The 23,509-nt window shown below is 36.6% G+C and overlaps 1 protein-coding gene across 1 annotated transcript in view; it reads right to left on the reverse strand.

The window, feature by feature from the left end:
• The window catches only part of LOC128512617 (trichohyalin-like), a 179,794-nt gene extending 156,607 nt beyond the window's left edge, over positions 1 to 23,187 (reverse strand). Inside the window, exon 1 of the mRNA XM_053485970.1 lies at positions 23,171 to 23,187. The gene's annotated coding sequence lies outside the window, so the exon portion shown is untranslated. The remainder of the gene's footprint in view (positions 1 to 23,170) is intronic.
• Between the last annotated feature and the right edge of the window lie 322 nt (positions 23,188 to 23,509).

The raw sequence follows: 23,509 nt of genomic DNA on the forward strand, positions 1-23,509 counted from the left end.
TTATTCTTCTTCTCTTTAAGTAACTTAAAAACTAACAACTTCAACAGTCTTCAGTCATTCAAAACTCAAGTTTTTTTTTACCAAAGTTAATAAAATGTTTCATTGTTCACCCTTTGGTAATAAATAAATTCACCCTGTCTTAATAGTTAAACACAAGCACCTTGAAATCGAGTCCCCGCACCAAGCATATTTTTTCATATAAAAACACCCTGAACAAATTCTTATAATAAATAAATAAATAAATACGTATATAAATAAATACGTATATAAATGAAATAAATCTATGGAATAAATAAATTAAATAAGTGAATAAAACGATGTCTAGCGCATAAGCATCGTTACCACCACAACCCCCCCCCCCCCTTTTTTATCGGAAACTCCAGGTCATAAAAAATCCTAAAGGTCATCCAAAGGTCAACTCAAAGGTCATAAAAGGTCATAAAAGGGGCAATAAAACTGTCAAGATTGAGTTTGACGAAAGGTTGTTAGGTACTATTTTTTATGGTGAAGGATACCAGGTAATGATCAGATTTATGAAGAGGAATAGTAGTGATATCTGTGACTGGGGAAGGGCGGCAAAAAACGAGGTCGAGAGAATTCCCTGCCTTGTGTGTGGGAGGGCAGCTGTTTAGAGTTAAAGAGAAGGAGTTAAGGAGAGGAAAAAGGAAAGAAGATTGGAGTTTATCAGATGGAAGGTTGAAATCTCCTAGAACAGTGAGAGGAGTGTTAGCAGAAGGAAAAAGACTAAGAAGTATGTCCATTTCATCTAGAAAGTTTCCTAGAGAGCCAGGAGGACGGTAAATAACTAAGATGTGGAGGTTAATTGGAGAGGTTACCTTAACTGCATGAAATTCAAATGATGAAAAACTGAGATGAGACAGGGTGATGGGTGAGAAGGACCATCTCTTGGACAACAGGAGACCCGTACCACCACCTCTGCCAGTTTCTCGTGGAGTGTGAGAGAATACATAGGCAGAGGATAGGGCAGCCAGAGTAGCTGAGTTCTGAGGAGATATCCAGGTCTCAGTTAGTGCTAGGAAGTCAAATGAGTAATGGGTAGCTAGGGCTGAGATAAAATCAACTTTCTTTACAGCAGATTGGCAGTTCCAGAGCCCACCTACCACCAGTGCAGGACAATGAGACAGTACTGGAGGGTAGATGAGGTTTCTGGGAGATCTGCCTCTGCTGTGTGAGTAAAAGCATCTTGGTCTATGAGAACTGACAGAGATAGGTTGAAGACACATGCTAGACTGAGGTAACTGTCTATAAAAACTTGTAACTTCTTGGCAAACAAGAGTTTAAGTCAATTCTCTGTGCACTACCTTTGTTGCAGGATATTCTTATTAACCGCTACAGACACAAGTGTTAAAGGAGACACCTTCAATATATGTAGCTAAGCCCTGCCCACAATTCACACCTTAAGGAAGCCTGAAACTACTCTTGATGAATTACCTGAGAACTAATTGCTTTAGATCTACTTCAATCACACTGCAATCAACACTACCAAACAGCAAAAACTAGGTACAGTATACAGTATGAACTAATTGTGTTTTCAAAAACAGTTCAAAAGTTAAAAACCTACCTTATCAGTGAAGAAGAATCCAATTTAGAAAACTAAAGCACACACATAACACAAACACACAAAACCTGGCCGAAGCCACTAACCCAAACACCTTTCCCCAACAGGGTGAACACACAACAACCCCTCCCGCAAAGCATGATGGTTGCCAGTCGAAACCCCGCCCACGCCACAATACATTATACGACGATATAAGTGTAGCCAGCATTCCAGTACGTTGTTACATTGTGGTAATATGCAGAGATTACTAATTGTGTGTGTGTGTCTGTGTGTGTGTGCACACTCACTACTGATCAAATGTTTTGGATCACTTTCTAACTGTGATTAAATTAAAAGAAAAAAAAAAGAATAGAATATTTTTCTAATCTTTGCTGAAGGCGTCCAAAATATGCAATAATCTGTTATGTTGATGCTGTGTAACAGTGTATCAGGAATAATTTGGTCTGTTTCATTACTGTGCCCTGTTATCATCCACCACAGACCTCACTTCCCGAGCAAACCTGTGTGTGGAATCTTTGACTCAATAACTGGACATCACTGAAGATCTGAACTTAAGAACCTTTAAGAATATTAGAAAAATTAGAAAAGTTCAATTATGATTATTAATTAAGGATGATTCATGTGTTCAGTTATCATAAAAAAAGAAAGAAATGACTGCAGGATCAAGCATGTTTATCTCATAATACATTGATTCAATCTGAATTGAATACAATGTTGGAAAAATAGAAGGCTGACAAATGCAACAACAACATTATCATCATCACCAAAAACCCTTTTTTACTGAAGAAGAACATTAATATTTTTAAAATATTTCAACTACTTTCAAGCCTGGGTGTTAATTAGATAAAGACAAATATGACTTGTTTCCCCGACTTTTTTTAGGATTACAGATTCTCAAGATATAGAAGAGAACTCCTTCAACAGAACATCCTGACTCAGCGTGTTGAGAGAAACGTTCTTCCTCATGTTCAGACTAATGAGCGCATTAACTCCTTGAAGAACAGCATTTCCTTGGGCTGCTCTGAATAGCGCTCGAACTGGTCCAATCCATCCTGCACTGTCAGAAAAAAGGTACCGCGGTGGCTTCCTTGGGGAACAAAATATATACTAGTATCCTTAAAGGTCTGCAATTTGTCCTTATGATGCAATTTTGTACCCAAAAAGAACAATATGTCAGCTTCAGTGTGGAAAGGGACATTTTTGTACCCTTTGAATCTTTTTTTAAGTAAGCCTACGTATATGCTCAACTAGCGTCAACTAGCATCTAGATGTCAATATAATTTATGTCATATTATGACAAAATTTGTTGACATTTGAGTTATTATAATTTGTTATTTCTTTAAACACTAAATGAAATTAGGTATAAGGCAGACTGGCTTGCTTGTACAAATGTTGTTGTTGTCACTTCAAGAAAATCTCCTTCGCTTGGCCAACGAGTGATTAAGTAAAAGGACACATCACAAGCGTGACCATGTTTTAAACATTAGAGAAGATGTTTGTACGTGGGAGAGTATCTCTCTTACTTTAAATAAGATGTATTTATCCTAATAAGACACCTGAGAATATGGAGACAACATTTTATTAGTGTCCAAAATGATGGCAAGTAAATGTATGCCTCATTCATACTTGTAGCCGGAGGGCGCTCTCACACTAAAAGTGAGAAACTGATCATTAAAAGAAAAGCTGCAAAAACAATTGTTTGGTGCATGCTTCTGTTTAATGGGTAATTGAATGTAATTTCTTTATCTCTTTTTATATTATAGACAATGACGGATGGAGAAACTGTTGAAATTGGACTGACTGAATCAATGATTTCATTTCTCTTTGATGGATCATTTAAAAAGCAAGAAAAGTTCCATTGATTTGTTCAGCAGATGAAGACAGTGACATTATCACTTAAACCTGTGCCTGTAGAATGCCAGTCATCACCTGGAGCAAGGGAATAATCCTACTCTTAAGAGTCAGCAGCAGTACCACTTGCATTTTTTCTGGTAACCGTGAACAGAACTTTTAAAATGCTCATCATTTTTGATCATACACATAAGTGTGGTACATCATTTTAAATCTGTTAAGTGTCTACTTTTATTGATCCACACTCATAATATTACATCATAAAGCATGTGTTTTTGTAAAATAAAGTCGTCTTAGTCTCGGACAATATCTTTCTGAAACTAAAATGAACTGAAACTCAGTGAACACTGCACACACTGACATGAGAAATATAGCTATAGAAAGTTGTCCATAGAAAGTGTCTACTTTTAAATGAAGCAATTTAAATTAATAAAATGAAAATTCTCAGTTTAAGTAATTCGTATGAATCCAAGGAGAATCACAATCTTTCAGAACAACACTGATACTCCGACAGAAAACAAACTTGCGATTTATGTCACAAGGAGAAATAGAATGAAGGACAGACATAGTCAAGACGATGCACTTCTTTTTAAAACTTCTTTAAAAGCCAGGGTTGGTGTTGAGTACAAGTATTACAAACTAATGAATGGTATGGAGTCTTTCATGTTAAAGTGGTGTTACAATGATATTATCTGTACTGTATTTGAAGGTGAACTAATTTTTGATTTGTTATTATATTGAACTTGTTTGTACACTATGTGATACAGTGACTTTCGTTGGTTGAATATTGTTAAATAAAGTTTATTTCTAAAAATCTAAAAAAATCTCTCTCTCAGTCTATTATAAGAAATAATTCTTAAGTCTGTCACTTACCTGAGAAACCATCTGCACTAAAGACTTTTTGTTGTTGTTGTGGTAACACAGTACCAGTTTCTTTACCACAGTTTCTCACCACTGGCACTACTGTGTGTGTAACTGTTCTGTGAGTTTGATGTGAGTAACATTTCTCACACTGCCAGAAGTTGTCTTTGTTTATCGTGGCACAAAATCATACCCTGGTGAACATGTCATGTTAGGAAATATCAGACCTCTGACCTCAAGTCACAATAAAAGAGTTCTGTTACGATGTGGGATTTTTGCCAGCAACAGCAAAATCAAGCCCAAAGTCCTACATGCAGTGTGAACTAAACCTGCTGCTGGTTCTGATATATTAAACTCTCTGTGTGCATGGAGTTTGCATGTTGCTTGGTGGGTTTTCTCTGGGTACTCTGGTTGGTAGTGGTTATACATATAGTTAACTGTTTGTTCACAGTATCTGAAAATTCACTGGTCACAGATGTTTACTCAGACATATTAACTGTGTTAAAAATATATAGCGCAATGTAAATTTGTTAGTGGAAAAATAATGTGATGTAATTAACATAAATATTCTGTTTTCAGAGTTGGGGGATGTTACATTTTAAAGTAACTAATTACATTACAAAATTACTGTCTTTAAAAAGTCATCAGTTACATTACAGCATTACTTTCTGATAAAAGTAACTAGTTCTAGTACTTTTCTATTGCAGAAAATGAAAACTCCTTTGTGATTCCTCATTCGCGGTTTACCCCAGTGACTAATTTGTGAGGAAACCCTGCCTGTGTTTAAACACTCGACAGTTCATTAGCATCTGATCTGAGGACTGTAGTATAGTTGTATAACCGTATAACATGAATTGTTATGTATAATTTCATAAAATAAACACAACAAAAATAAAAAGACAGTTTTGTGTAGTTTTGGGAAGGTCGATGTCAGACTCTTCAGCTCTGCTTGTTGTGTTAGGTTCGAGTTCCACGATTCAAAGTCATTGACTGAGATAGTGACAAAGTTAAATGTCCGATACTGAAGTAAATCTTCCGAGATTAAGTTTCATGATAACTGACTGACTCACAGCATTCATTCAATTATTATAATTATTTCTCCTTATTTAAAAGACTGATAATTAATTTTTTATTTATAAAATAATCCTATTCTTCTTTAATTATAATTTGATTATGAACCTATATGATTTTAAGCACTGATGTTTAATAATATTCATATACATTATGGATTAGTAATTATAGTTATATTAATTTAATAAATAATTAATATTTAAACCTTCATTGATTAATTTTGGTTATGTAGTATAATATAGAGTGTAGTAAGGGAAATGGATTTGATTAATAACTATTGATCCCTTTGTTTCTTAGCTTTAAAACGGGAAGTCTGGCCATCTGTGCTCTGTGTCCAGAGAATCTTTAGCTAACAATCGGTTCTCTGCTCAGGGGTAGGACAAAAAAACCCCAGTGACTAATTTTTTTTAGTTTAAACACTCGACAATGCATTAGCATCTGATCAGAGGACTGTATTATAGTTGTATAACAGTATAACATGTATTGTCATATATAATTTCAAAAAATAAACACAACAAAAATAAAAAGACAAAAACGTCCAACAATGTTGAAGTCTATGGTCTTGATAAACTGAGTTGTGTAGTTTTGGGAAGGTCGATGTCAGACTCTTCAGCTCTGCTTGTTGTGTTAGGTTCGAGTTCCACGATTTAAAGTCATTGACTGAGATTGTGACAAAGTTAAAATGTCCGATACTGAAGTACATCTTCCGGGATTAAGTTGCATGATAACTGCCTGACTCACAGCATTCATAGACAGATAGTGTTCGCATGCAGTAGTACCGAGATGTAGTCAAAGTTCTGGAGTCGTATCCATGATGTATTTTGTTATGGTCTTGTGCTGTAGCTATGTGTCTTGATTCAGTATTACATTTGCATGGGCTAACAGATGTTCAGTTGGTCGAAGTAGTTCTTCCACAGTGTTCCATTGTTTCACATCTATGTGGTTAAGGTTTGTGAAGCATTGTCCTTTACTTGGGGCTGGGCTTGATTCTGAACAGCACAGCTTAACCTGCTCACATACGTAGATACAGTAGTACCTCTTCCTCCCTCTCTTAGGCCTTCTTTGTGAAATAGTCCAGGCACCAGTATGTCGACAGGGAGATGATGTTCCTCGCCTCTTGCTGCCATGTTAATGACTCGGGTCCTGCACACACTAAGCTGAACACATACTAACATACCATTACAGAGGCTCGGATTAGATTTTATCTAACAATGTGGTTAATTCTGTTATTTCCATTAAACTTGTAAAGTGTTAGTTATAGGTTGTTAGTAATTGTATGTGTACTTGCTATTACATTTACATTACTTTATCATTTCATTTAACTTGTAACATATTTATAAATTTACATAGAGTTAACACATTTATTATTATCTATTTATTTATTAAGTATTTTTCACTTCTAGGTCTGTAAATGTAGTTGTTTGTAGGTTGGGTACATTATATTCAGGTTCTATGGGAGGTATATTTCATTCTAATTCTGCTTCTTGTACCATCCTGCCGACATTTTATATCGCCCAAATAGTATCTCTATGGCTTTATCTATAAGTCCTCTCACTATGGGTATGACGCAGGAGATATTAGTGACATGGCAAGCAGTATAATTCCTATCATGGCACCAATTCTAGTGAGAGAAACTATCCGGTTGGTTGAACCCAAAACTTCACACATTGATAGAAAGTAGTCTACTAAGTTAGCAAGATATGTTAGCATTATTCTGAGCGAATAACATGCAGAATCTCCCTCCGGTGCAGTGATCAATACTATGTGTACTATGTGTCACGGATGAGTCCTTCACAACTACGCCAAACATTATTACCTGGTTCAGGCTTTGTCTATCCATATTGCTTTTCATATGCAGGAGCTATTTTTAGTAGTTACAGGCTAGTTGAGCAGAGCACAGCTGGGCGATAGAAGTGGAGAAGACGACATAATATGTTTCTTTTCATAGTTGGGGACATTATGGCATAGCCAGCTTTTTTCTCATTATGGTTACCAAAACATGTATTTTATCTACGAAGAAATCCTTGATCGGTGTTTTCCAGTGGTTGTTTTTTTAAACTGAGTTGGGCTTTAAGCAATTTATCTGACTCTTTTAAACAGTCTTGAGGAGAGAACCATTATGTCGGCTGGATTAACAGTTTTGCAAAATTCAATATTTAATTCGAAAGCAGATTAAAAAAAACATCAGATCCCAAATGACGTGCATTTGTGATTACAAACTTCTGACACTTTAGTAATGCATGTAAGGGCCATATTGCATTCTTGTGATTTATTGTTATGTTTATCTCATTTCAGTTTATTAGTTAAGCATTAAGCATTAAGAATCATAATTATAATTTGTATTGTGACATCATTTCATGAGTTGTTCTGTGACATCATCCCACAGTTATGCAGTTCCATGTCTATCACGCACGTTAGTTGTTAGTTGTTGTTAAGACACGGAAGGATACAGAAAGGTTTGGAGCACACAACCTTTTGACCGTGAGACAGTAAGCTAAAAGGAATACAGTAAAATAAGTTGTTGTAACTGTAATCTATCGAAGCTACAGAACACAGCAAGCGACTTGTCGTGACTACAGTGGATTTATGCAAGAAACTGTAACAACCGTTGTTTTTGATGTTGAAAATAAACAAGAGACAAAGAAATCAACGAAAGTCTGAAGTCGTCAGTGAAACTGTGTAACAAAGACACGCGTCAGAACTTGTAAATAACATGCACCTACAATGCATGTAACGGATGTGTTGTGTATAAAGTAACTAGGTGTACCATTGTAATGGTCGATGCTTTTTCATGTGAGAATTCTGCTACGGCTAGGCTTTAGTAACATGGGGGCATTTTCCATATTATCGAGAGCGGTACTGTAATATGCTTTTGGATGTTTGTCCCTTCTGTCCTGTTTATGGGTTAGCACAGCAGAGGCAAATCCTCGTCTTTCTGGTACGTATAACTGGAAAGGTTTAGTATAATCGGGACAAGCTAATGCAGGTGCCATTGCATAATGACATTTTGATAAGTTCGAATGCTGCTAGTGTTTCCGGTGTGAGTGGCGAACTAGGTCTGGTCTGATCAGCAGTTTATATTAGATCTCTTAATCTATTAATGGTTGCACTTGTAGGGCAAAGTCACATATCCAGGGTTGGCTAAACCCGGCTATTCTTAAAAATGATAGCATTTTCTGTACAGTTTGGGGTTGAGGTGCTTTTTAAATGGCTTCGACAATTACTCGCGACTCTAACATATGTCCTAAATATTCATCTCTTTGTTTACAAAGTATCTTTTTATTTATTTTTTTATTTTTTTTTTATTTTGCTTTCTTCATGACCACTTTCAGCTAGCATGTTTTAGTACCTTCACCAAGTCCTTATTATTCTTTTATTGGCCTGCAGATCAAAGTCAATAACCTACATAAGAGGAGCCGATTTGGCATAAACAGTCAGTGATGTCAGTATCCCGCTGGAGTCTTGGCTTGGTCAGTGTTTTAGGTTGGTGGGCTGTCTCGCCTCTTCATGCAGCATTTGGTGGCGGCGTGATTCTTCTATTCTTCTCCCTCTTATCTTTTATTCCTTTACTTTAGTAACTGTTCTATTAGTTGCTCCTGACTCCTGATTCACTGTTCCTTTTCCCTACAATACTCCCGACCTTCCTGTTTAAAATAATCTATTATCCTTATTTTTTCCCCTTCCTTTTGTTAATGCACATAGGGGTTCTTTAAAAATATATAGAGTTTTTCTTTTTCTCCATTAATGTGACATTGTGTCTACTGGTTTTTCTATTGTTCCTGCTACTTTCTAAATATCTATGTAGCCTGTTCCTTTCTCCAACCAGGTACCAGTCCGTCTCTTTGTTGTTGTATATTGTAAGAGTCTTATTGCTACTTATTGTTTTTGAAAATTGTCTAATGCTGATCAGACCATGCCCCATACCACACCACCTGTAGGAGTCCCACAGCTACAAAACAACCAAGACCTTAGTGAGAAAACCATACACACTTATACACCATACACAATACAAAGATATGAACAAGGCGTTTTTTTTTTTACATGGTCTAATTTTCCTCTCAATAATAATGACCAAATCAGAATTCATACAGAGTCCTAAAACTTTTTTTTTTCATTTTGTGTCCAATTGTAGTGACTGTTCTCTAGCAACAGCCTCAATGAAGAAAAAAAGTAAAAAAAAAAGTCTGTAGCAGTGCAGAAGATGAATCTGATTAACAACAATGCAACTTCAAATTTCTACGAAACAGTCATTAGTGAGGTTCATTGTTAAAGATTCCAGTTTTCAGACAGAGACTCTATCAGAGAGCAGTGATTCCATTAGTGTGTGTGTGTGTGTGTGTGTAACATCAAGCTTCATCCAGTATTTATTATTAATCTGACAATCGATGTTTTGTATATTTTTAATTCTTAAAGTAATAGAAGAGCAATACAAAATTAACAATTTATTCATTTATTCACTCTGAACTGTATTTGTTTCGGTGTTATATTTTTGTAGTAGTAGTAGTACAGTAGGTGCAGCAGCAGCAATAATGGGTTCCTTGAGGAACCTCAGATGGTAGGGAAATTGTGTTTTAGCACCCAAAATACTGTAGATTCAGACCAAGATGGGAAATGTTCTTCAAGGACCCTGATAAACCAACTCAAGTTTCTCAGAGAACTGATATGTTTACAGGCTTCCACCAGTGAGGCAAACTGTACCATTTTAGGCCTACATGCCCATGTAGCAAAAAAAAAAATATTTTTATTTGAAATAATGTATTTCCTTTAACAATTTGTATTATTTTTTATATGAATTCATGAATTGCATTAAAGTTTTGTTTAAATTTTGACACTTATAAACCCGATTAAAAAAAGTCACTTGCACTTGAGCATACTGTATGAAAAATATACATTTTTTACTTTCTTCATTATGTTTTATAAAAATAATTATTATTCTTATTATAGAATTACACAACACTATGTTGTGTGCTGGGTGTAACACAGTGGTGTCAGACACACAGGCTACATATGTTGCTGCCTAAGACCTCACCAGCAGGGGGCCTCATGGAGCAACATGAATGTATATTATTATTTTCATTTTTAAATGCTTAAAAAAATCCCATATCTTTTATATGCTTTTCTTTTTGTAATCATTACGTGATGGTACAAATCTATTTATAAAACAGAAATCAAGTTCGCTAAGGATTTTTTTTCTTTCTATTTTTGAAACCATAGAGATGATCCAGCACCTTGTAATGTGTCTTTTGTGCTTTGTCTCTGGTTTCAGGCTCATTCTTGCCATGTGGCCTGTGAGTTCCCTTATCAGATACATTATTGTGCTTAATTGATACAAATACATGATTAATCTGTACCTGGAAATAACACTGATGCTGAGGAAAGGCATTTTTCTACAAACTGCATGTGTTACATGAATAAATGATTCCTGAGGAGTGCTGTGCTACTTTTTATTACTGATCCTTTTCTTTGAAGATTCAGTACCCAATATGACACACTGATTTATTACCATAAGAAACACCAGAACATCATATTACTACAGAGATAAAGACACAATTATTTTACTCTGTTGTTAATCAGTAACAGTACAGTCTCAATAAAGGTCTCAAAATCTAATAGACACAAATCCAGCCATGAAGTACTGTAATGTAGAACTCAGTGTCCAATTCCGCTCTCTGTTTCTTCTTTAGCAGATCACTTTAAATTTATATATTTAATCTTCCTTAGTGTTCTTTCATGATGGCTAAAAGTAATTTGTGAATCAAGAATATTATATGAAGCTACATTTGGAGAATAAAAGCACCATACTTACAGTAATTATAAGAGATAAAAAACAGTTTTGAAAACAATGATCATGTAAAAATGAAGGTTGATTTCATAAAGAAATGGTACAAAATATGAAAAAAATGCCTAATTTTATTGAGATCATAGCACATGAAAGCCATAAATGGCTACAATATGGCAGTGTTGATCAGTGATGTGAAATACATTCAAATTATGTCGAATATGGATTTGCAGAACTGCTCAGACCGTCCCAGCAAAATGTATTTTCATGGTTTTAATGAAAACTTTGCAACACAACACAGGCAAACAAACAAACAAATAATGGACAGAAAACATCTGTAAAACCATCAAGCGATCTGAACTTACAGTAAAAATCGGTTCTCTGACACTTTTTGCTTTGTTTGAAATCAAATTTAATACAAATTTTATTTGTCACGTACATTCATACACAGTCATACACAGTATGATATGCAGTGAAATGCTTGTATGACCGGCCATGACCTAAAATAAAATAAAATAAAAATTGTTCAAGTCTGGTGATTGTGCTTATAGCAGCAACTAGTGTTTTGAGGATGTAGCACAACATGAACTGTTAATATAAATAGATAAAATGTTCATCTATATTTACATAGTATTTTGTCAAAATTCTATAGTATAAAAGGCATTGATTACATTGAGGTGTAATAAGATTTCTACACTTTGTAAAATGTTTAAAATGCCCCACTCACAACACTCGCTGGGATACGTAAAGAAGAATCTTACTGTACAGTCATGTATATGTGACAAATAAGGACTTTTATATATACACATTATTATATCATACACATTTATAGCCAATTAAACATAAAAAAATAAACTCTATTCATACACTATACATGCTGGTTAAGGCATTTCCTTGCAGAGTTTTTGTAATGTAAAAAGAACAGTTTGTTAGCTTATTAGCTCCTTTCATTAACCTTATGCTAATCTCTCTTCTCATTACGTCAACCATCAGGGCCAGATTGGGACTCTGATATACCGGGTATTTTCCCAGTGGGCTAATGCAATTAGGGGCTGATACAAATTATTATTTTTCTTCACCTTCTTTTTCTTCTTCTTATTATTATTGTTATTAATTATTACATTTATTGATTAATTTAAAAAATAACAGGTAAACAGGGAACCATTTATTCGTCTGCTGACAGCATAAGAGACTGCTGCAGTCACCTCCTCTTCATTGTGCAGCATCATCAGACAGGTGTAGAAGAGCAGGTTTAGAGTCATAGAGGAGAGCAGGAGTGAACTGTAATCGAGGATGAGGGCCGGAGTGAAGGGCAGAATGAGGAGGAGCAGGAGGAGAGGGAGCTGAATCAGTAGGGAGGAGCTTCAAGATAACAGGAACTCATTGAGAGGTAGCCTGTCCTAGTGTGTGTGTGTGTGTGTGTGTGTGTGTGTGTTTGAAAATTAACATTAGTTATATACTGTCCATCTAAAACAAAGAAAAATAGATTTTTCCCCAGTCCAGCTCTGTCCACTGTCTCTGGATTGCACACTTATGTACTATTCACACGGGATTAGTATTATTTGGGAACCTCATGTGATTTAGAAATTACCCCCCACATCTACATTTCATGTGGCACATTCGCACTGGATAAACGAAGACTGCGATTTAACTCAAATTTACTGACTTATCTCTTGAATATACTGGAAAATATCCTAAAAAATGTGTGTGTGTGCATGTGTGTATGTCCATGCATATGCAGACTGTGTGTGAGACAGAGAGAGAATTTATGAATGTGCGGTTAGATGGATAAAAAAAAAGAAGAAACAAATATAGTTATCGTGCCCTGTGTCATTGACATTTCATCGGGTTAAAATCGAATGACTGGAGCATTATGACGTCAACCTCCTCGCTTAATTATGCACTACTTTGAATCAACTATTGTTTGGAAATATTATTACAGGTCTACATTTACATTTAGGCATTTGGCAGACGCTCTTATCCAGAGCCTGGGAACCTGCGATCGTCTGAACCATAGTCCAATACCTTAACCACTGAGCTACACCAGGTCTGACTGTATGATATATGAGTGTTTATTGCATCCTGGGCACTGGTAGCTCAGTGGTAGGTGTTTCGCTTGCCATGCGGAAGGCCCGGGTTCGATCCCCAGCCACTGGATGTAGTGCCGGTCCCAAGCCCGGATAAAATGGGAGGGTTTCATCACGAAGGGCATCCGGCGTGAAAGCTGTGCTAAGTTGTTGTGCGGACTGGTTATTCTGCTGTGGCGAACCTTTTGCCGAGAGCAGCCGAAAGACCAACAACAACAGTGTTTACTGCATCCTGCTAAACATCTCATCAATCACTTTCTAATCAATATGCTTTTGCTCTTCTGATGGTTTTCTACTTTCTCCTACTGCACATTGTATTGTTGTATGGTATATAGTAATATGACAAAATACTCTTAAAACACTCTAACGAATTCTTCACGGAAGATTAATAAAAAGGCACGCAGAAAAAAAAAACCTTAAAAAATTTATATATAACTTCACCAAATCCTGGTCAAATCACAGACATGCTGATTTACACAGGACTAATATTATCACAGGACCTCAGTGTTCGCTGAAATATGGTAGTTCATTTGCGGAGGAATTTTTACTTTACAAATTACAGACATGGCCGATTCACAAAGGATTAAGATCACAGACAACCTCGAGGTCCCCAGGTAATACTAGTCCCGTGAGAATAGGACATTCGTCTCTGACTGGGTGAGTGTCTGTGGCTTTATGAACTCTGTTATTTAGTGAAAGAATTCTTTAAATTTCTGAGAAATTCCCTTCGATGCCTTTCCTGTTACAGCTGCTCTCTCTGACTCTGAGCTGCTTCTCACAGTTTTCTCATAAACCTCTTCAAGCACATTGTGAGTCTCTGTGAGATCTGAAAGTTTCTCTTTAAGAGTCTCCAGCTCTCTGTTCTTCTTCTCCATCTGACTGCTGAACTCTTCCTGCATCTTTGTTTTTGAGGCCAAAATGTTTCTCTGGAGTTCAGGCAGGATGATCTTCATGAAGTTTCTCTCTGTCTCCATCCTGACCTTTCCTTCATACACCTCCCTGATCTCCTCCATCTCCTGTTGGTGCTTTTTTTCCATTTCTGTCCTTCGCTCTACCTCACGTTTTAACTCCCTCTCAAGTTCTCTTTTTTTCTCTTCATCTCTCTCTTCTTTCATCTTTCTCTCCAGTTCAGTTGTTCGGTCATTCAGTTGTCTGATGTCTCCTTCGTGCTCCTGTATTATTCCTTCCATTTTTCTCAAAGAGTCCTGCACCTCCTTATCTTTTTTTCCCTTCACTTCCATCTCCTCTTTCATTCTTTTCTCTTCTCTTTCTTTTAGGATCTTAGTTTCCATCGCTCTAATCTGAGATTCTGTCTCCAGGTAGATCTCACTGCTGTAGAATTTCTCCCTGCTTCCTTCCACCATCTTCTCTATATTCTCCAGCAGCTCTGAGACCTGAGAACCATCTCCACTCTCCTTAATGTTGAGACAGTGAAACCTGTTCCCACATTTCTCCACTAGTCTCTGGACCTCCTGGTCTCCTGATTGAATAAACTCCTCAATGTTCTTCTTCTGAAGTTCTTCAGTAACACTGAATATGATCATGGTGTTTCTCCAACATCTCTCTCCAAAAATCTCCTCCATTTTCTCCAGCATCCCCCTCCCCTCCCCTGTAGACTGCTTAGCAGGTATTACCAAGAGGAAGGCGTGGGGTCCTGGAGCAGACAGATGAACACAGAGTCCCACGTCCTGTCTCAGCTTCTCCAGAGAGAGTCCAGGAGAAAACCAGTCAGGAGTGTCCACCACAGTCACCTTTCTCCCAGCCACCTCCCCCTGTGTGCTCTCACTCTGCTGGGTGGATGTAGATGTAGCTGTAGATGTAGCAGCCTGGTTCCTTTCCTCTCTGCTCAGGATGGTGTTTCTTGCTGCACTCTTCCCAGACCCCGTCCTCCCCAGCAGCACCAGCCTCAGTTCTGCTACAGGAACCGACACTGGAGAATGTGGACTAGACGATTCTCCACCCACTGAAAATGAACAAGAATAAGTCATTTAATACAGAATCACTTACTGCATTGTGGTGATTATGTTGTTCTCTGGAGTATGTTGGTGGACTGATGGTCCATTCTTTAGGTAACTTGTATCAAATTTATCATAGTCAGCTCTTTCTATATGCTCACAAATTGTGTTACATAAGTAACACAAATGTTACATTTTGTGTTTTATTTTCACAAAATGAACAAGTCTCTCCCTAGGAGGATTTACAGTTGTCCAATTGACTGGGACAACCTCAAAATATAACTGGGCAAGTTTATTTCAAAAGTATGTGTCCGACCTGACAAATATTATGCTGTAAAATGTACTACAGTGAAACCTCGGATTGCTAGTAACGTCGTTTGCGAGTGTTCCGCAAGACGAGCAATTTTTTTAAATAAATTTTGACTTGGAAAACCAACAAGTCCTGATTCACGAGCACCAAGTATCATGTATCACGCATGCGCTTCTTGTTTTGACGCCGAGCGTCACGTGATCACAACTGAGCCATCATTTTTTCTCTCGCGGAATTGTGGGTAATTGTCTCTCCTGCTGGGTCTTAGTGCTTGTCTCTTACTGGTATAATTAACATCCGTGCACGCGTGTACTGTTTACTATAACACTGTCACCACGTGTGTTTGTAAAACATATTTTATTTTGTGTCTGTATGCGTGTGTACAGCCCTTGTGTAAAGCAAAAGCAAGTCTCATTAGAAAGGTTAAAAATACATTTTCTCTCTCTGCTCAAGGTTTAGCCTGATCTTTGCCTGCTCTGTGTGTCTGTGTGTGTGCGCGCGTCATTTGACACCGTGCCAGGCACACACACACATACACACCTCCTACTTTTCGCCTTCACAGACACACACACACTCTTTCTCGCTGCTCTACACTGAAACACTGCTCTGTCGCGATTCTTTTCAAATGTAAAGTGCTGGTTAATTTGTTTTATTTTTACTTTACAGCAGTGATTCCGTTAGTGTGTCGCTCAATCAAGTGTCATTAGAGAGATTTCTTGTTTATTTTCCGATAAAACAGTGTTTCTCTTGTGTGAGTGAAAAGAGTGGAGGAAGGGTAAACTGTAAGACGAGAAGAGGGAGAGGGGAGATTACTTTAGATTTACACACACATACATACACAGTGCCTGCGCACACAAATGGAAACACTTTTTTTTAAGCTAAAGTGAAGGTTAATTTGTTTTATTTTTACTTTATATTTTGTATTTAATAATTTTTATGTATTTTTGGGGGGGCTGTGGAACAAATAATTAGATTTTCCATTATTTCTTATGGGTTCCCACTTCCGGAATGAATTATGCTTGTAATTCAAGGTTCCACTGTATATAAAAAATAATTTTATATAATTTTTGCAAAGCCTGGTATCCCACTTTTAAAATAATTAATTATTTTGCTCATTCCTATGGGCGCATAACTTGCATTTACACTCACTGAGTTGCACTCACTCTTAGTGTGTAGGTTGTCAGGTGAAACATTCCGAACTCAGATAAAAAAAGTCAAATAATATTAATACTAAAACTGATACAGTAGCTTAATTATATACTCAGCAAAAAAAGAAACGGCCCCTTTTTCAGGACTGTGTATTTCAACAATAATGTCGTAAAAATCCAAATAACTTTACAGATCTTCATTGTAAAGGGTTTAAACAATGTTTTCCATGCATGTTTAATTAACCGTAATCAATTAATTAACATGCACCTGTGGAATGGTCGTCAAGACCTTAACAGCTTACAGAAAGTAGGCATTTAAGGTCACAGTTCTAAAAACGCAGAACACTAAAGAGACTTGTCTACCGACTGTGAAAAACACCCAAAGAAAGATGCCCAGGGTCCCTGCTCATCTGCGTGAACGTGCATTAGGCATGCTGCAGGGAGGCATGAGGACTGCTGATGTGGCTAGGGCGATAAATCGCCATGTCCGCACTGTGAGACGCCTAAGACGGCGCTACAGGGAGACAGGAAGGACAGCTAATCATCCTCGCAGTGGACGACCACGTGTAACAACACCTGCACAGGATCGGTACATCCGAATATCACACCTGCGTGACAGGTACAGGATGGCCACAACAACTGGCCGAGTCACACCAGGAACACACAATCCCTCCATCAGTGCTCAGACTGTCCGCAATAGGCAGTCCATGAGGAGGAGATGCACTGCAGTACTTCAAGCAGCTGGTGGCCACACCAGATACTGACTGGTACTTTTGATTTTAAGCCTTCCTTCATTCAGGGACACATTGTGAAACATTTTTTAGTTTAGGTCTTATGGTGTTGACTCTTTTAGTGTTCATACAAATATTTACACATTACTTAAAGTAAAAACAGTTGAAAGTCAGAGGACGTTGCTGAGTGTATATGCAAAAACTTTGTTTGGAAATAAAATTGACCTACATTTTTATTACCTCCAATATTATTACTACTATTATTATTATTATTATTATTATTGTTGTTGTTGTTGACTACTATTTAAAGTAAAAGGTCAGTGTCGCAACACTAATAATTGCATCTTGAAAGTTTATTTGACGGTTTGATTAAATTATTGAACATTTGATTGTCATTTTATGTTACAGCAAGTTGAATTTAAAACTAATTTTATCTCTGCACAAATGTTCTATAAGGAATAAATGAAAATAAAATTATTTGGCTCTGACAAAATGAGTCTCATTCATCTTCGACACAAATATACAATGTAAAGCATAACAATCCACTTGGGTAAATCTGAGTGGTGCATCTGTCCCCTTTCCCCACACGGCCATCATGTGGCCATAAACAGTACCTGCCTGTAAGTCTTTTTAAACATGTCTGACGAGTCAGCTGACCTCAATTAAATTCAACCCTGGAGCGACAACACACATGGTGTTTACTGCGCTTGAACGGACGCCATTTTGTCTCAGAGCTGTTTTCCACTGTATTGGACTGTGAACTCTGTTTTGTTGAGGATTTTCTGAATTTAAGATTATTCACCATCAGGACAGCTTTACAGGACAGTCATTTTCTATCATCGTGCTCCCGAACTGATTCATTGAAACCGGTGAGGCTGACTTATTTCTACCGCACACACACACACACACATACAATATACTGGACTTAAGATATTTCATACATTCATTTACACCCTGAAAATATTGTATATATTGTATGACAATAAAGCAATTGTTCATGTATATTCCTAGCTGATGAATAATTATTTTACCCACTTTGTCCTAATTTGGTCATTTCTAAGTCCCTCCCACTAGTGATCTTTCTCCTTTAACAGCTACAATTCCATTTCACACAAACAAAAAGGGCAAATCCTATTCTGTTACTCTGTTCAGGATCCCTGGATATTTACAGATATTTCTCTCTTATCTATTAGATGTTTTTTATTTGTAAATGATAATATTTTATGTCAGTTTTACACAATATTGATCTTTTTACTGTAATCTAATTATAAATGTAAATGTCTACATCTGCCTGCTCTGTCTCTTTATAGTCGTCTCTTTTACCCCTAAACTAGTGTTGAGTTACACACTGAACAACTAACATTAATCACTTACAATCAGGACGACGTCCCTCCATACTGTTTCTTCTCCTGATTGGTGCTGCTGAGTCCTGAGTCTCTCCACTCACTAGGAAACATCAGAACCAGTCAGTATGAGAGAGACGTTCTTCTATAATTAATCACTTTCACTGTTTAAATTACACTTCCTTACAGTAGCTGAAGAGTTGCATCATTAAGTATCATTACAGTATATTTCATGTCCTTACATATGATTTATTAGGTGTAGATTAATATTTCAAGTACATTTTGAAAAGCTTTCAACTGCTTACTGTAAAAAATTACTCACTAGTTGGAGGTAACTCCTTGCTGTTTCTTCTCCTGATGGGGGCTGATGATTCTGGATCTGTCTGTTCCTGCAGCTGCTTAGTTTTCTCCTCTAATAACAATAGTGTCCTATTTATTTTTCCCAGTTCTTCTTTCACCACTCTGAGCACTGTGTCCTTCTCTTCCAGTGTTTTATTATTCATCTCCTGTATCTGTGTGTCTTTCAGTTTCAGTTGTTGATCTCTCTCATGTAGAGCTCTGTCTCTCTCCTCTAGCTCTTTACTCGTCTTCTCTAGTGTTGTATTTGTATCTCTGAGTTGTGCGTCTTTCTCCTTGATGATTTTCTCTCTGTTTCTCAGTTCTGTATCTTTATTCTTTATTTGTCTTTTATAACCCTCCAGCTGTTGGTCTTTATGTTCCAGTGATTTTAATGCTCCCTTCAGTTCTTTAAAATATTAAGCAGGAGAGTGAACTGAATGATTAATGTGATCATAATCAGTCATCAGTTACAGAAGTACAGCTTGTTATGACTGAAGCCAAATTTACAATATGTAATTATTTATTAGATAAAGTGAGCAATTTAATTAATTAGGAACATTGACTGATTGATTTTATTATAGTAAAACCAGGAAGGTACTTAAGGGATTTAATTTTAACGTCTGTATAATACATGCTTTAGAGCAGGGGTTCTCAACCTTTTAAAATTTAAGGCCCACAATAAAGAAAAAGCATAACATGAAAAAAAAAAAAAAAGTAGACAGTAATGTGTTTTGCCACCGTCAGCTGTAACGACTAAAATAAATATTCCATTTACCACTAGTGAGACACCTGGACTTGCTTGAAAATAAGGAGATCAAGCCTAGGTGGGACGAGTGAGAGGCTGACATGCAGAGTAGCACTTAATGTTGTATTAAGTTTGTTTTGTGCTTTTGATTTCCTGACAGTCACAGTGGAAACTCTGACTGATATAAACAGGTGGTTGTAAAAGGGAACAGAAATGTGATTGTCCATTTTGACATGGATGAACACTGACTGTCTGGTTGTATTCAGAATGAATCAAGGTCAACTTGTTTAAACTGAAGCTTCAGCCTGCTGTCTGCTGATTCATCCATCAGTTCATCTTCCAACACAGTGGACAGAATCATGTCTTCTGAAGCAGAATCCACAGATAAAGGGTCCAAAAACTAAACAATTCTTTGTCCACTGCGAAGTAAAACTGCAAACTTTTGTGACAACAGAGTCTAATGCTGGGTTATACTGGATATGTTGACATGAGGTGAGGCTTCCAGACTTTGACTTAGGAGTGAAAACATGACAAATCGTCCCTCCTTGACTATTCTGTTGCAAAGAATAACTTCTCTTAGTTCTCTAAGGTGATCAAAAGGTAAGCACACGTCCTCTTCAAATTCAGTATATTCCAGTGTTATAAGAACTGCAGATGATCTGCATCTAGTCTTTCACACAGAGCTGCACAACACATTAAGTTCGGTGCATTTTTATAGATATAGTTCACCATTTCCAAAGACACGTTCATGACTTCATGCAGTTCTGGTGACATCTGCTTTATGGCTAGACTTTCCCTATGTACAGTAAGAGACAGTGTGTCCACTTGGTTTCAGGGGTTCTATCTTGGATCTGTTTTACAACGCCACGATGTATCCCTGTCATCAACTTAGCATTGTCTGTGCAAACACCATTACAGTATTTCCAATCAAGTCCTTTTTTAAGTAAAGAAATCATCAACGTAACTCATAACATTATCTGTAAGCCACTGTTCTTGTGTAAAGCTCTTTGCAAAAATAAAAATCTTCATGCAAATTACTGTCCATGTGGAATCTAACAAAAACTAACAATAAAGCAGCGTTGCTAACGTTAGTGAACTTGTCCCCCTCTATGGCAAATTATCGGCGTGTCTTTATTCTTTCCACAAGTTGACATTCAATGTCATCACTCATGAGAACAATTCTTCTGCTCATGGTGTCAGTAGACAGTGGTATGGACTGAATTGTGTTTGCAGTGGGTTCCCCATTAACTCGCTGCACAAATCTTAACCGTTATACAAAACAAGCTCCATCTATATGAGCAGAAACCAAATAACTATCTTTCAACAACACTTCTGACTGCACTGTTAATATTGTGATGACCTTCTGTTGTGCCAGAAACACGACCCTTTTCATTAGAAAATATTCTTTTGGCTTCCCAACACATCTTGGGTGCTTTGTGTTTAAGTGTCTCTGAGCTTTGATGTTTTTTTAGCTTCATTTGACATGATTTCAGAACATTCAACACACTGCCTGCCACTATAAATACACAATTAATGTATTTAACGTCACTGAATACATTACAGCACATGTCTTGGAGCATTCACTAGCACAGGTTTATCTCCCACATCATAGTTTTATTTCAAAAAGTTCTCCATTTTGTAACTGTGTCCAAATATTAGCTAGCTGGTGGCAAAACATTTGTCTCTATCTGATGATGTGTCCATCGGCACTCTGATATTCTAATGTAACAGTACAACAGCCACGCCCCACTGGGTGAGAACGCCAGCTTTAGAGCAGGATGTCAAACTCAAATCACACCCAGTACATGTAAACATTATTTAACATTATTTAACAGCCCATAAAATACAACTATTTATTTTTAAATATATTTTTCTGTTAATTAACATCTATTAAACTAGGCATTGAAAGTACGATCGAGTCTTAAAAAAGAAAAACAAAGTAAACAAGTGTTTGAAATATCAAGTAATAACTTTGCAGTTTTTTTTTTATTTTATTTATTTTTATTGTTTTTTTCCAAACTTAAAAATATCTAACATTAGGAGATTCATGGAGAACTCACACAGGACTGTCTCTGTTAGGACCTGACATGTACTTAGTCTCCTGTCTCTCTCTCATCTTTTCTTTTCCCCAGCAGACTGTATTTATTGCTCTGTACACTGGGTGATGTGTTTCAGATGTGTTTCAGGATTTGGCATCAATCACTGAATCCCATTTAAGGTGTGTTTGGACCCAGCGCCTTGAGTTTAAAACGTGTGACTTAGATTAATTCATAGTTACAGATATTAAAAGTTAAGTGTGCATAGTGAATATCACTAAGTTTTTACTCCTCCATAAACACTTTCTGTGTGCTTTCTCTATAATATTTAAATAATGTTTATAATAGAGAATATAATAATAGAGAGTGTGGAAAAAAAGTTGTGAGTTTGAGATGCTTACTGGAGATCTCACTATTGAACACTTTACTGTACAACACATGATCAGGTGTGTTTACTTTTGTAGCTCCTTCCACACTCACCTGTCTGTAGAGCCGAGTTCTTCATTTTCATTCTCTCATCTTCTGTCCATTTTTTGTTACTCTGTGAAAGAGAATAAATCAGTGTGAAGGTTTTATACCTGACTCCATACTGTATGTAAATAAAGTGGTAAATAAACATGAAGTGTTTCTCTGTTCACATCAGTGTGTGTGTATGTGTGTGTGTGTGTGTGTGTGTGTGTGTGTGTGTGTGTGTGTGTGTGTGTGTGTGGGACAGGTGATATGACTAACATTATACACTAACCTGAATAATATACGTATACGACACTGATTGTGTTTGTTGTAATTGTGACAATAAATATTTTATTTTTAATGTTTGTTATACTTTCATGACCATCAGTCAGCCGTGATTAAAACACACAACACAATTCAGACACTGAGAGTTTATCATGGATTTGTTCTCTGAAGTGACATTAAATTTGCCCTACAGATTTTAATAAAATGGTTTTAAGTAAATTAAAATTAAGTAATGTATTTTGTTTTGTTTGCTTGTATTAGCTTTAGCATTAGCACGATCATTAGCATTAGCCTTTAGTTTGTAGCCGAGCCACAGCCAAAGTTCACACGTGTTTAATGCATAAAAGAAAATCTTTTTTATTTAACATATTAATCTGTACTTGCATCCTGCCTGTTAAATGTCATTAACAAACAGCTCAATGTCCATGTTTCTATTCAATGTGTCAGTCGTGTGATAGTTTTTCTGACCATCACTGTGAGCTGTAACCATAGTAACCCATCACTGGGTAATAGACTTATTATAACAATTTAAGATGTTTTTAAGCTGCTAGTATCAGTAAGAGATTTATGAACATTAATAGTTTAGTACAGTTTACTCACCTGATGAACCCAGACGTCTTTTATTTGATGATGTGACAAAAATACAAAGAAAGTTTGATTAGATTCCTAAAAATGCTTTGGTAATTTTTGTAAATGTCTCTGTATTATATGGAATAGTATTAGATATAAACATTCTGTGGCTGTTCTCAGTAAATACGTTTTGTCCTGCATTAGTTTGTCTCTCTTCTGTTTCTCTGCTGATTTTGGAAAAGAAATGTCTTTAGCTTTATCATATTAACTCTGTAAGAAACAATTTTACTGAATCACTCACTCACATTCTGTTATAATCTCTTTCATGCACTATTATCTAGCGTGGACTCTCTAACTCACTTCTCTCAC

The sequence above is a fragment of the Clarias gariepinus genome, chromosome 24 (assembly GCF_024256425.1).
Source record: "Clarias gariepinus isolate MV-2021 ecotype Netherlands chromosome 24, CGAR_prim_01v2, whole genome shotgun sequence".
In the NCBI taxonomy this organism is placed as follows: domain Eukaryota; kingdom Metazoa; phylum Chordata; class Actinopteri; order Siluriformes; family Clariidae; genus Clarias; species Clarias gariepinus.